The sequence below is a fragment of the Peromyscus maniculatus genome, chromosome 1, assembly GCF_049852395.1.
Source record: "Peromyscus maniculatus bairdii isolate BWxNUB_F1_BW_parent chromosome 1, HU_Pman_BW_mat_3.1, whole genome shotgun sequence".
In the NCBI taxonomy this organism is placed as follows: domain Eukaryota; kingdom Metazoa; phylum Chordata; class Mammalia; order Rodentia; family Cricetidae; genus Peromyscus; species Peromyscus maniculatus.
In genome coordinates this window covers 170,434,831-170,448,919 of record NC_134852.1, presented here as the reverse complement: position 1 = coordinate 170,448,919, position 14,089 = coordinate 170,434,831, and positions in this window count along the sequence as shown.

The window sequence follows — 14,089 nt, the reverse complement described above, 5'->3', positions numbered from 1 at the left end:
CCTCAGCTGAGACAACCATACTCGACCTGACAATGGCCAATCACCAGAACCCTTAGCCAGTTAGGCTGAAAGACAATACAGACAACAAAGGAACAAAAGACCCATTCAACAAAGACATCAGAAGAATCAACACCTGTACCTATAATGATCCTAAACCCAAATGGGTAAATGGCAGTGTAAGAATACATTCAACAACATAAAGAGAAATATAGTACCACCAGAACCTAGTGCTTCTACAACAGCAAGACCTGAACATCCCAATGCAGATGAAGCAGAAAAAAATGACCTTAAAAATAACTTTATGGGTTTGGGTTACCTCACTCAGGATGATTTTTTTCTAGTTCCATCCATTTGCCTGCAAATTTCATGCTTTCATTGTTTTTCTCTGCTGAGTAGTACTCCATTGTGTATATGTACCACATTTTTTTTTCATCCATTCTTCCGCTGACGGGCATCTAGGTTGTTTCCAGGTTCTGGCTATTACAAATAGTGCTGCTATGAACATAGCTGAGCATGTATCTTTATGGTATGAATCAGCATTCCCAGAAAGACAGTCATGGTATGTACTCACTCATAAGTGGATTCTAGATATAAAATAAAGAACAATCAGACCATAACCCATAGAACCATGGAGGCTATATATATAGCATGGAGGTCCCTAGGACGACTGTGGCTTATAATAAATTTCGGTTTTACTCAATTATTGAAAAAAATAGCCAAATGAATGGAAACACATAAACTATGAACCAAAGGCTGAGGGGCCCCCAGCTGGATCAGGCCCTCTGAATAGGTGAGACAGTTGATTGGCTTGATCAGTTTGGGAGGCAACTAGGCAGTGGGACCAAGTCCTGTGCTCATTGCATGAGTTGGCTGTTTGAAACTTGGAGCTTATGCAGGGACACTTGGCTCAGTCTGGGAGGAAGGGACTGGACCTGCCTGGACTGAGTCTACCAGGTTGATTGCAGTCCTTGGGGGAGGATTTGCCCTGGAGGAGGTGGGAATGGGGGGTGGGCTGGGGTTAAGGGGAGGGGGTGGCAGGGGGGAGAATAGGGGAACCCGTGGCTGATATGTAGAACTGAATGGTATTGTAAAATAAAATAAAATAAATAAAATAAATAAAGCCCAAAGAAAAAGCAAAAAAAAAAAAAAAACAACTTTATGAAGATGATAGAGGCCCTTAAAGAGAAAATAAAAACAATCCCTTAAAGAAATTAAGGAAAAGACAAACAATTGGAAGAAATCAATAAATCCCCTAAAGAAAGACAAGAAAAAAAATCAGACAGGTGAAGGAAACAGTTCAAGACTTGAAAATTGAAATAGAGCCAATAAAGAAAACACAAACTGAGGGAATTCTGGAAATGGAAAGTCTGAGTAAATGAACAGGAACTACAGATGCAAGTATAACTAATAGAATAAAAGAGATGGAAGAGAGAATCTTAGGTGTTGAAGATACAATAGAGGAAATAGACTCATTAATTAAAGAAAATGTTAAATACAACAAATTCTTAACACAAAACATCCTGGAAATCTGGGACACCATGAAAAGACCAAACCTAATAATAATAGGGATAGAAGAAGGAGAAGAATTCCTTTTCAAAGGCCCAGAAAATATATTCAACAAAATCATAGAAGAAAACTTTCCCAACCTAAAGAAAGACATGTCTATGAAAATACAAGAAGCTTACAGAACACCAAAGAGACTGAACCAAAAAAAAAAAAAAATCTCCCTACCACAAAATAATCAAAACACTAAACATAGAGAATAAAGCAAGAATATTAAGAGCTGCAAAGGAAAAAGGCCAAGTGACTTATAAAGGCAGACCCATCAGAATAACACCCGACTTCTCAATGGAGACTATAAAAGCCAGAAGATCCTGGACAGATGTAATGTAGACACTAAGAGATGATGGATGCCAGCCCAGACAATTATACCCAGAAAACCTTTCAATCACCATAGACATAGAAAACAAGACATTCCAAGACAAAACCAGATTTACACAGTACCTATCCACAAATCCAGCCCTACAGAAAGTACTAGAAGGAAAACTCTAACCCAAGGAAGTTAGCTGCACCCATAAAAACACAGGCAATAGATAATCTCACACCATCAAATCTCAAAGAAGGGAAACACACACATACTACCACCACCACTACCAAAACCCAAAAATAACAGGAATTAACAATCACTGGTCATTAATATCTCTTACTATCAATGGACTCAATTTACCTATAAAAAGACACAGGCTAACAGAAGGGCTACTAAAAACAGGATCTATCCCACTGCTGCATATAAGAAACATACCTCAACTTCAAAGACAAATGTTACCTCAGAGTAAAATACACCTAAGAAACAAGCAGGTGTAGCTATCATAACAGCGAACAAAATAGACTTTAAACTGAAATTAATCAAAAGAGATAGAGAAGGACATTTCATATTCGTCACAGAAAAAATCCACCAAGTTGAAGTCTCAATTCTGAACATTTATGCCCCAAATAAAAGGGCTCCACATTTGTAAAAGAAATGCTCAATTGAATCACCACTGGGTCAAGGAAGAAATAAAGAAAGAAATTTAAGGACTTCCTAGAATTTAATGAAAATGAATGAAGAACATACCCAAACTTATGGGACACTCTGAAAGCAGTGCTAAGAGGAAAGTTCACAACACTAAGTGCCCACATAAAGAATTTGGAGAAATCTCACACTAGTGACTTAACAGCACACCTGAAAGCTCTGGAAAAAAATGTATCAAATTCACCCAGGAGGAATAGCTGACAGGAAATAACCAAATTGAGGGCTGAAATGAATAAACTAGAAACAAAGAGAACAATACAAAGAATCAATGAAACAGAGTTGATTCCTTGAGAAAATCAACAAAATAGACAAATCCTTATCCAAACTAACTAAAAGGCAGAGAGATAATGTAACACAAATCTTAAAAGGTCTTATTAATAAAAAACCTGATGCCATATATTTGGGTCAACACTGAAAGATGAGAGAACCAGAACAAGCCACAGCCAACCTCACCTTGCCAACTCCTCGATCAATCCTATTTCTAGGAATTCCCAGACTGAAAGCCTCTGAATCCTCACCCCTGGGAGTCTCAGTTGAACTGCTCTTAGTTCCTGTATCCTCATGCTATATATACCGTTCTCCACCCAGTCATGGGATTAAAGGCATGGGTGCTTCCCAAGCAAAGACATGAGCTGTCAAGTGCTTGGATGAAAGTATGTGCCACCACTCCTGGCTCTGTTTCCAGCGTGGCCTTGAATTCACAGAAATACAGACAGATCTCTGCCTTCCAAATGACAGGATTAAAGGTATGTGCCATCACTGTCTGGCCTCTATGTCTAATCTAGTATCTGGCTCTGTCCTCTGATCCCCAGATAAATTTATTAGAGTGCATAATATGTTGGAGTACACAATATGTCACCACAAGAGAATATCCAAATTAACAAAATTAGAAATGAAAATAGGAAAGTAATAACAAACACTGAGGAAATCCAGAGAATCATCAGGTCATACTTCAAAAACTCCACAAAATTGGAAAATCTAAAAGAAACAGACAATTTTCTATATAGGTACCACATATCAAAATTACATGAAGACCAGATAAACAATTTAAATAGACCTAGACCTATTACCCCACAAAGAAATAGCAGCAGTCATGAAAAGCCTCTCAACCAAAAAAAAAAAAAAGGCCCAGGGTCAGATGTTTTCAATGCAGAATTCTACCAGAATTTCAAAGAAGGGTAATATTAATACTCCTCAAATTGTTCCACACAATAGAAACAGAAGGAATATTGCCAAACTCTTTTTATGAGGCTATAATTACCCTGATACTCAAACAACACAAAGATGCAACAAAGAAAGAGAATTACAGACCGATCTCCCTCATGGACATTGATGCAAAAATATTCAATAAAATACTGACAAACAGACTCAAGAATACATAAAAAAAGTCATCTACCATGATCAAGTAGGCTTCATCCCAGAGATGCATGTAATGGTTCAACATATGAAAATCTGTCAATGTAATTCACCATATAAACAAACTGAAAGAAAAAAAAACCCACATGATTATCTCATTAGATGCTGAAAAGCCTTTGACAAAATCCAACACCCCATCATAATAAAGGTCTTTGAGAGATCAGACCTTTACATACCTAAACATAATAAAAGCAATATACAGCAAGCCAACAGCCAACATCAAATTAAATGGATAGAACTCAAAGCGATTCCACTAAAATCAGGAACAAGACAATGTTGTCCACTCTCTCCATATTTATTCAATATAGTATTCAAAGTTCTAGCTAGAGCAATAAGACAATAAAAGGAGATCAAGGGGATACAAATTGGCAAGGAAGAAGTCAAACTTTCCCTGTTTGCAGATGATATGGTACTATACATTTGTGACCCCCAAAATTCTACCAGGGAACTTTTACAGCTGATAAACACCTTTAGTAATGTAATGGGATACAAGATTAATTTAAAAAAATCAGTATCCCTCCTATATACAAATAGTAAAGGGGCTGAGAAAGAAATCAGAGAAAGAATACCCTTTACAATAGCCACAAATAATATAAAATATCTTGGAGTAACTCTAACCAAACAAGTGAAAAAAATTGTATGACAAGAACTTTAAATCTTTGAAGAAAGAAATTGAAGAAGATATCAGAAAATGGAAAGATCTCACATGCTCTTGGATAGGTAGGATTAACAGTAAAAAATAGCAATCTTACCAAAAGCAATCTACAGATTCAATGCATTCCCCATCAAAGCCCCAACACAATTCTTCACAGACCTTGAAAGAGTAATACTGAACTTCATATGGCAAAACAAAAAACTAAGGATAGCTAAAACAATTTTGTACAATAAAGTAACTTATGGAGACCTAACCATGCCTGACTTCAAGCTCTACTACAGAGTTATAGTAATAAAAACAGCATTGTATTGGCATAAAAAAGACAAGGGGATTGATGGAATCGAATTGAAGACCCTGACATAAATCCACACACCTACAAAAACCTGATTTTTGACAAAGAAGCCAAAATTGTACAATGGAAAAAAGAAAGTATTTTCAACAAATGGTGCTGGCATAACTGGATTTCAATATGTAGAAGAATACAAATAGATCCATATCTATTGCCATGCACAAAATTCAAGTCCAAGTGGATCAAAGACCTCAACATAAATCCAGTTACACTGAACCTGATAGAAGAGCAAGTGGGAAGTAGCCTTGGACGCATTGGTACAGGAGACTACTTACTAAATATAACACCAATAGCACAGACTCTGAGAGCAACAATTAATAAATGGGACCTCCTGAAACTGAGAAGCTTCTGTAAGGCAAAGGGCATGGTCAATAAGACAAAACAGCAGCCCACAGAATGGGAAAAGATCTTTACTAACCCCCATCTGATAGAGGGCTGATCTCCAAAATATATAAAGAACTCAAGAAACTAGACATCAAAATACCAAATAATCCAATTAAAAAATACGGTACAGATCTAAACAGAGAATTCTCAACAAAAGAATTCAAATGGCTGAAAGACATTTAAGGAATTGCTCAACATTCTTAGTCAGCAGGGAAATGCAAATCAAAATGACTCTGAGATACCACCTTAACACCTGACAGAATGGCTAAGAGCAAAAGCACTGCAGACGCTTATGTTGGAGAGGATACAGAGCAAGGGGAACACTCCTCCACTGCTGGTAGGAGTGCAAACTTGGACAGTCACTTTGGAAATTGATATGGTGGTTTCTCAGAAAATTGGTAATCAATCTATCTCAAGACCCAGCTATACCAATACTGGGCATATACCTAAAGGATGCTCAATAATACTAGAGGGACTCTAGCTCAACTATGTTGATAGCAGCATTATTTGTAGTAGCCAGCACCCGGAAACATCTAGATGTCTCTCAACTGAAGAATTGATGTAGCATGAATCTTAACATTTCTTATTAATAAAATCAAATCCGGGACCAATTATTGGGATGAAATGCTGGAAGGTCATAGAGACAGAACAAACCACAGCTAACCTAACCTGGCCAACTTCTCAGCTGGTCTTGTTGCCTCAGACAGGAAGCTTCTGTGTCCTCATCCCAATGGCTCTCAGCTGAACTGCTGCTCGAAAGCCTAAAGCTTAACCAGCCAAATGCTTAACCAGCCAAATGCTTCTAGTTTCTGGTCCTCACGCCTTATATACCTTTCTGCTTTCTACCATCACTCCCTAGGATTAAAGGCATGAGTCACCATGCCTGGCTGTTTCCAATGTGGCCTTGAACTCACAGAACTCCAGAGGGATTTCTGTCTCTGGAATGCTATCACTGCCTAACTAGTGGCTTTTCTGTTCTCTGACCCCAGATAAGTTTATTAAGGTACACAATATTTTGGGGAACACAATACAACCACAAATTGATAAAGAAAATGTAGTGCATTTACACAATGGGATACTACTCAGTGGTTAAAAAAAAAAACACTGACATGATGAAATTTGTAGGCGAATGGATGGAACTAGAAAAATAAATTATCCTGAGTGAGGTAACCCAGACCCAGAAAGATAAACACAGTATATACTCACGCATAAGTGGATATTAGATGTAAAGCAAAGGATAACAAGGCTATGATCTATAGCCCCAGTGAAGCTAGATAACAAGGAGGACCCTGAGAGGGATGCATGGATCACCCTGGGAAGGGAAAGTAGATGAGATATCCTGGGGGGGGGAGTGGGGTAGAGGGGAGGGGTTGGGGGACCAGAATATGAGGGATCAGGATGGCTGAGTTGGGGGAAGGGCAAAGAGGGAAAGCAATGAAAGAGATTTCTTGATAGAGGGGGCCATTATGGGGTTAGAGAAAAATGGGGTGCCAGGGAAACTCCCAGGAATCCACTAGGATGACCCTAAGACTCCTAGTAATATTGGAGAGGGTGCCTGATCTAGCCTTCTCTTGTAATCAGATTGGTGACCACCCTAATTGTCGTCATAGAACCTTCATCTAGTAACTGATGGAAGCAGATGCAGAGATCCACAGCCAAGCACTGGGCCAAGCTCTGGGAGTTCAGTTAAAGAGAGGGAAGAGGGATTATAAGAGCAAGGGGAAGGGGTCAAGATCATGACAGTGAGACCCATAGAGAAAGATGACCCAAGCTTGTGGGAGCTCACAGACTCTAAGCAGACAGCTAGGGAACCTGCATGGAATCAATGTAGGCCCTCTGCATGTGGGTGACAGCTGTGTAGCTTAGTATGTTTGTGGGGCCCCTGTGGGACCAGGATCTGTCTCTGGTGCATGAGCTGGTGTTTTGGAACCTATTCCCTATGGTGGGATGCCTTGCTCAGCCTTGAAGGAGAGGGGAAGAGCTTGGTCCTGCCTCAACTTGATATGCCATGTTTTGTTGACTCCCATGGGAGGTCTTACCCTTTCTGAGGAGTTGATGGGGAGGTAGAAAAGAGGTGGGAGGAGGGAACAGGAGGAGAAGAGGGAGGGGAAACTATGGTTGGTATATAAACTACATTTAAAAAATTAATAAAAATAAAAGAGGGCTTGTTATTTTATTGATTATAAATACTATAATATAAATTGTACAAATTAATAAATTTCTTTGGTATATACATATACATACTCATTCATTTTGGTAATTTTTATTCTATTATCCTGTCTTTCCCTCTCTCACATTGCCTTCCTCTTCTTCCTTATTGGTTTTTCTTTTACACAGGCAATCGTTATATTTCTACACATGAAGGGAAAGAGGAGATTGCACTGTAGAAGAGGGAAAGACTAATTTTTTTAATTTAATTTTTTCATATAATATATTTTAATCATGTTTCTCCCCTCCTCCAATTCCTCCCAGATTATCCTCATCTCCTTACCCATCCAACTTTAATGTTTTTTATTAAAAACAAAAGACATAAAAATGAAATCAAAATAAGCAAACAAACAAAAAACAGTAAGACACAAAATGCCAAAACAAAATAAAATGAAATAAAAAGCCCATGGAGTTTGTTTTGTGTTGGTCAGCCACTCCCGGGCAATGGGCCTGTCCTAGGGTGTGGTTGATATACCCCATGACACTCCATTGTAGGAAACTGTTTTTTTCCCCTTGAGTTGATACCCAGTCGGTATCAATTGCAAATAGTTCTTTGATTAAGTTCGTGGACCTGGTCTGGCTTGAACCTGTACTTCCTCCTGTACGTTGATCCCTGAGCCGTGAGGGGAAGGTTTGATGAAAACATCCCATTGCTGTGGGTATTGCTCTATATAAATAAAACACTGATGGCCAGTGACCAGACAGGAAGTATAGGCGGGACAAGGAGAGAGGAGAATTGGGGAAACAGTAAGAAGGAGGGAGAGACACTGCAGCTACCGCCAGGACAAGCAGCATGTAAAGACGCTGGTAAGCCACCAGCGTCTATATGTGGCAAGGTATAGATTTATAGAAATGGGTTAATTTAAGATATAAGAACAGTTAGCAAGAAGCCTGCCATGGCCATACAGTTTATAAGTAATATAAGCGTCTGAGTGATTATTTTATATGTGGATTGTGGGACTGCGGGGCTTGGGGAACCTGGAGAGAAGCCCTCCAGCAACATCCCATTTTGGATTGCATCAAATGCTACAAAGTTTCTCCCTCTCTGCATATTGTGGGTCTCTGTGTTAATTTCCATGGCTGACTGGTGCACTGATCTATGGGTACAGTAGTGTGCCATTAGGGGTCATTTCATTGCTATGTTCCTTTTGCAGAGTAGTAGTATTAGGTTTTCCTAATACTAAGGCCCATGGCCTATTTAGCGTCAGGTTCTTGGCCACATTAACAGTGTCTTGTATGGGGTCCATTTCACAGAATGGGCCTTAAGTGCAATAAAAAAATAGTGACTGGTTACTACCATACCATTTGTATCACTATTTTACCAGTATATCGCAGGTAATTTGCTGTTGTAGGCCACAAGGTTTGTAACTGGGTGATACTGATGATTCTTTTTCTCCTTTGGTAGCATGCGGAGTACCTCCCAGTACCATGAACACTAGTCAGAAGTTTCTGGTTCAGCGCCAGCTCAACTTTTATGTAAGTGTTGTCTTCAGCAATAGAGCCTTCCCATCAGGCTGTGAGGAGTAACCAATAACCTTATCAATAGCCTCTGATTTTGATGGGTCCCATGGGACCCCTTCTGCCAATGACTCCAAAAGATGTCACCAATTCCTGGCAGTGGAGGTTTTACTTGGTGGTATAAGAAGTCAAACTGGGACATTACCGTCCACCACTATATGGTGTCTCCATTTAGATTTCTTTCACACATGTATATATTTTAGGAAGTTTTTTTAGTAGTAGGTTTTCAAATGTTTTTTTCAAAAGACCTTTAGTGTTAGCTGTCCCTCCCCATACTCCCTCATTTAGACTTCTGTCTTAGTTAGGGTTTCTATTGCTGGGAAGAGACACCAGGACCATGGAAACTCTTATAAAGGAAAGAACTGAATTGGGGCTGGCTTACAATTCAGAAGTTTAGTTCATGGTCATCATGGTGGGAAACATGGCACCATGCAGGCAGACATGGTTCTGGACAGGTATCTGAGAGTTCTATATCTGGATTGGAAGTCAGCAAGAAGAGAGAATGATACTGGGCCTGGCTTGGGCTTCTGAAACCCTAAAGCCAACCCCCAGTGACATACTTCCTCCACCAAGGCCACACCTCCTCCAACAAGGCTGCACTTCCCCAATAGTGCCTGTGAGCTTATGGGGGCCATTTTCATTCAAACCACCACACCTACTCTCCCACACCCCTTCCCATTTAATTCTTCTATTCTAGTTTTGCTTTATCTTTCCATAACACTGTATTCTATTTTCCCTTGATTGGGAGATCCTCTCCTCCTACCTGATGCCTTACTAGGTACTTAACCTCTGTGGTTTTTTGAATTGTAGCACATATATCCAAAGCTTAAAAGCTAACATCCACATATAAAAGAAAACACACAATATTTGTCTTTTGGGATCTGGGTTACATCACTCAGGATGATTTTTTTTTTCCAGGCTCCATCCATTTACCTTTAAATTTCATTTTTCTTAACAGCTGAGTAATCTTCCATTGTGTAGCTATATCACACTGTTGGAATACATTGCTGGCTGGCTAGAGGTCTCAGTCTGCCATGGCCTGGCAGCTTATCTCAATACACTCAGCAGCATGGAGTTCCCTCTCTACCTAGCTTTATCTGGAAGATGTCCCTGGGCCTGGAGGACTGACCTTATCTGAAAGCTATCTCTAAACCAGATACCTGACTTATCTTTAGTTTACCTACCACAGATTCCTGACACAGATTCCTGCCAGAAGATTCCCTTGCTGCACATACTGGGAGCTTTATGATAGGAGCATGTGCCTCTTAATGCAAATTAGGTGATGCCCTTGTCACTGTCTCCAGACTCTATATTCCTCTTTCTTCCTGGAATAAAATGGAGTTGTAACATTTAACCATCTCTTCAGAGAGCTGTCTCTGTCCACTCACGAGCCCTGGGACGCTGCTCACTCATTTCAGCTCCTTCCCACTTCACGGACATTGCAATCCAGAGGAAGAAGCTCGGAGAGAACCGTATCACACTTCCCCAATCCACTCATCTGTCGATGGATTTCTAGTCTGTTTCCAATTTCTGGGTATTATGAATAGAGCAGCAGTGAATATGGATGAGCAAGAGTCTTTGTTGTAGGATATTGAGTATGTGCCTACTATTGGCATAGCTGGATCTTGAGGTAGATCTATTCCCAACTTCTTGAGGAACAACCACACCAATTTCCATATTTGTTGTGCCAGTTTGTCCTCCCACCAGCAACGAATAAGTGTTCCTCTTTCCCTGAATCCTCACAGTGTGTACTGTCATTTGTTTTATTGATTTTGGCCATTCTGTCTAAGGCAACTTGAAATTGAGTAGTTTTGATTTGCATTTGTCCAAATGGCTAAGCAAGTTGAACATTTCTGTAAGCATTCCTCAGCCATTTGTATTTCATTGTTTAAGAATTCTCTTCTTAGTTCTGTATCCTGTTTTTACATTGGATTATTTTCTTCATATTCAGTTTTTTGAAGTATTTTTAAAAATTATTCTAGACACTAATCCTCTATCAGATATATAATCAGTAAAGAACTTTCCTAATTCCATAAGCTTTCACTTTGCCTGAATGATGATGTCATTTGCCAAACAGAAGCTTTTCAGCTTCATGAGGTCCTCTTTATGAATTGTTGGTCTTAGATTGTGCTACCATGTTTTGTTCAGAAAGTCCTTTCCTGTGCTAATGAGGGCAAGCTTACTCCCCACTTTCTCTTCTTTCAGATGCATGGTATCTGGTCTTAAGTTGAGATCTCTCATCCATTTGGAGTTGAGTTTTGTGCAGTGTAATAAATATGGGTCTATTTTAATTCTTCTGCAAGCAGCCATCTAGTCTGAACAGCAGCATTTGTTGAAGATGCTCTTTTTTCTCCAGTATGTATTTTTGACTTCCTTGTAAAAACAAAACAAAACAAAACAAAACAAAACAAAACAAAACAAAACAAAACAAAACAAAACAAAACAACCCTCAGGTGTCCCTAGGTGTGTGGAAATTGTCTGGGTCTTAATTTCAATTCCATTGATCAATGTGTATGTTTTTATGATGATACCATGCTACTTTTTATCACTATAACTCTGTAATACAAGTTGAAATCTGGAATTATGATAACCTCCAGCAGCTCATTTTTTTTTTTTTTAGGATTGGCTGTCCTGCTTTTTGTTTGCTTGTTTCCTTCTGAATATGAAGATTGATTTTTCAATTTCTGTGAAGAATTATTTTGGAATTAGATGGCGATAGTATTGAATCTGTAGATGGCTTTTGGTAGCATGGCTGTTTTCACAATTTTAATCCTAGTGATCCATGAGCATGAGAGATTGGAAAGACTAATGTTTTAACAGAAAGGACTCTTCTCAAGGTTCAAGAGGACAGTGTCCTGGGTACTGGATGCTTGATATGAATACTTTCTCAGTTTCTCTTTCTGCTTCGAGCTCTCCTGCTCTAACCACCTTTGCCTCTTTCTGGTTTGAACACAATCCTGGAAATCTACAGCAACTACTAGGTCTCACATATGACAAGAATCTGCTCTGTACTTGCCTCAAGCATTTTGGCAGTTCCACTCTCTTTTGTGCACACGCTCCCACTTGTCACATAATTTATCTCTTCTATAGATACATCATAATGTTCACATTTATTTTGTTGCTTCCATGTGGTCTCAGAAGGGAGGATAGGCAAGTGTGTGTGCTAGATAGCTATTTCGAGCTACCTGAGATTTCAAAGGGAAGAATAATTAATGATCAATATTATGGCTAAAGAAATTTCAAACAGTTAAAATGTTCTTATCAGCATGCAAAATTCATCATAGTTAGAGTGTTTGATTTTAATGATAGTTTTAGGTTTTGATATTTACATACATTATGAAGTTTCTGAAAGTATTCTTTTGGGTAAAAAAAATTCTGTCCTTAGCCGGGCGTTGGTGGCGCACGCCTTTAATCCCAGCACTCGGGAGGCAGAGCCAGGCGGATCTCTGTGAGTTCGAGGCCAGCCTGGGCTACCAAGTGAGCTCCAGGAAAGGCGCAAAGCTACACAGAGAAACCCTGTCTCGAAAAACCAAAAAAAAAAAAAAAAAAAATTCTGTCCTCTAGGAAGTCTATATAGTTATGCCTCTCTCAAATAATATGGGAAATTTTGAACTACTGGAGAGTTAGGAATGCACTTTATGTCTAGATGTTTTCTATAGACAGCTCCAACATCTGTCACAAATTCTTCCACTGGCCACCAGGGGACACTGGCTTCAATGGCTTAAAAAAGAATCACTAAAAGTTTTTTTTGTACATTTGTTGTCTGTAGTATTAACTCTGAAATCATATCTGATCATATCATATGTACACTGTGACTTTGTTATATTCACCTTGAGGGCCTTGTTTACTAGGAATTTTCTGCTAAAGTAGAAAAGTCTGGTTGAATTCTGGGTGTTGTTGCCACCTTGGGAGTGTGCCTTGAGAATAACAACTATCCAGGACCTCACAGGCAAAGTTTCCTGCCTACAGGAAAGTATATTAGAAGAATCAAGGAGTGTTGGAGACAGAATTATTCAAGGGAAAGAAGAGATAAAATAGTGGAAAAAGAAATAGAAATATATGGCACCAAGTTTGATAAAAGGAAAAAGAAGGACATAAACAGGATATGGAAGGAGACAATGAGAAGTGAAAGCTTCAGGTGATATTAAAGCAAAGTAGTGTGATGTGGGATTCCCTCACTTGCCCCTGCTGAGCTCTCTCAGGTCTGGATCAGGTTGAATGGTGGCTCCCCGTGTAGTCAGCTTTCTGTCTATAAAGAAGTACCTGAGACAATTGATCTAGAAAAGGATTATCAGAGCTCAGGTCAGGAGATTTTAGGGCTGGCTTTGGTAGAATTTTTGCTTTGTATCTCTGCTGGGGCTACCAGATAGCAGTGATCAAGAGTATAGGAGAAAGTACTTACCCCATTGCCAGGAAATGTGTGTGTGTGTGTGTGTGTGTGTGTGTGTGTGTGTGTGTGTGTGTGTGTGTGTAACGATCTCTTCCAAGTACACATCTCCACTGACATGGTCTGAGAACATTCTGCTAAACCCTTCTCTTACCAGTCTACTACCCCTCAAGAGCAGTCTCACAAGCAGTATGGCTTTAACACTTGCCCCTTTAGGAGAACACAACACCCAAACTGTAGCATCTGATAAAGATATGGTCCCTAGGACATCGTTACAAGTGGGTTTTTTTTGTTTGTTTACCTTAATTTACTATATACGTGTGTCTGTTTGTGTGGTATATGAGTGTGTGTGTGTGTGTGTGTGTGTGTGTGTGTGTGTGTGTGTGTGTGTAAGATTTGCCATGATACACATGTGGAGGGCAGATGCTAACTTTGGGGAGTCAGTTTTCTCCTACTTTTGGGTGGGTTTGGAGATTGAACTCATGTTGTCAAGCTTGATGGTAAGCAACTGCCTTCACCTGCTGAGCTGCCCTTCAGGTCACAGATGTAGTTTTTTTCTTTTAATGAAATTTGTTATTCTTATGAATTAACGTGTAATAG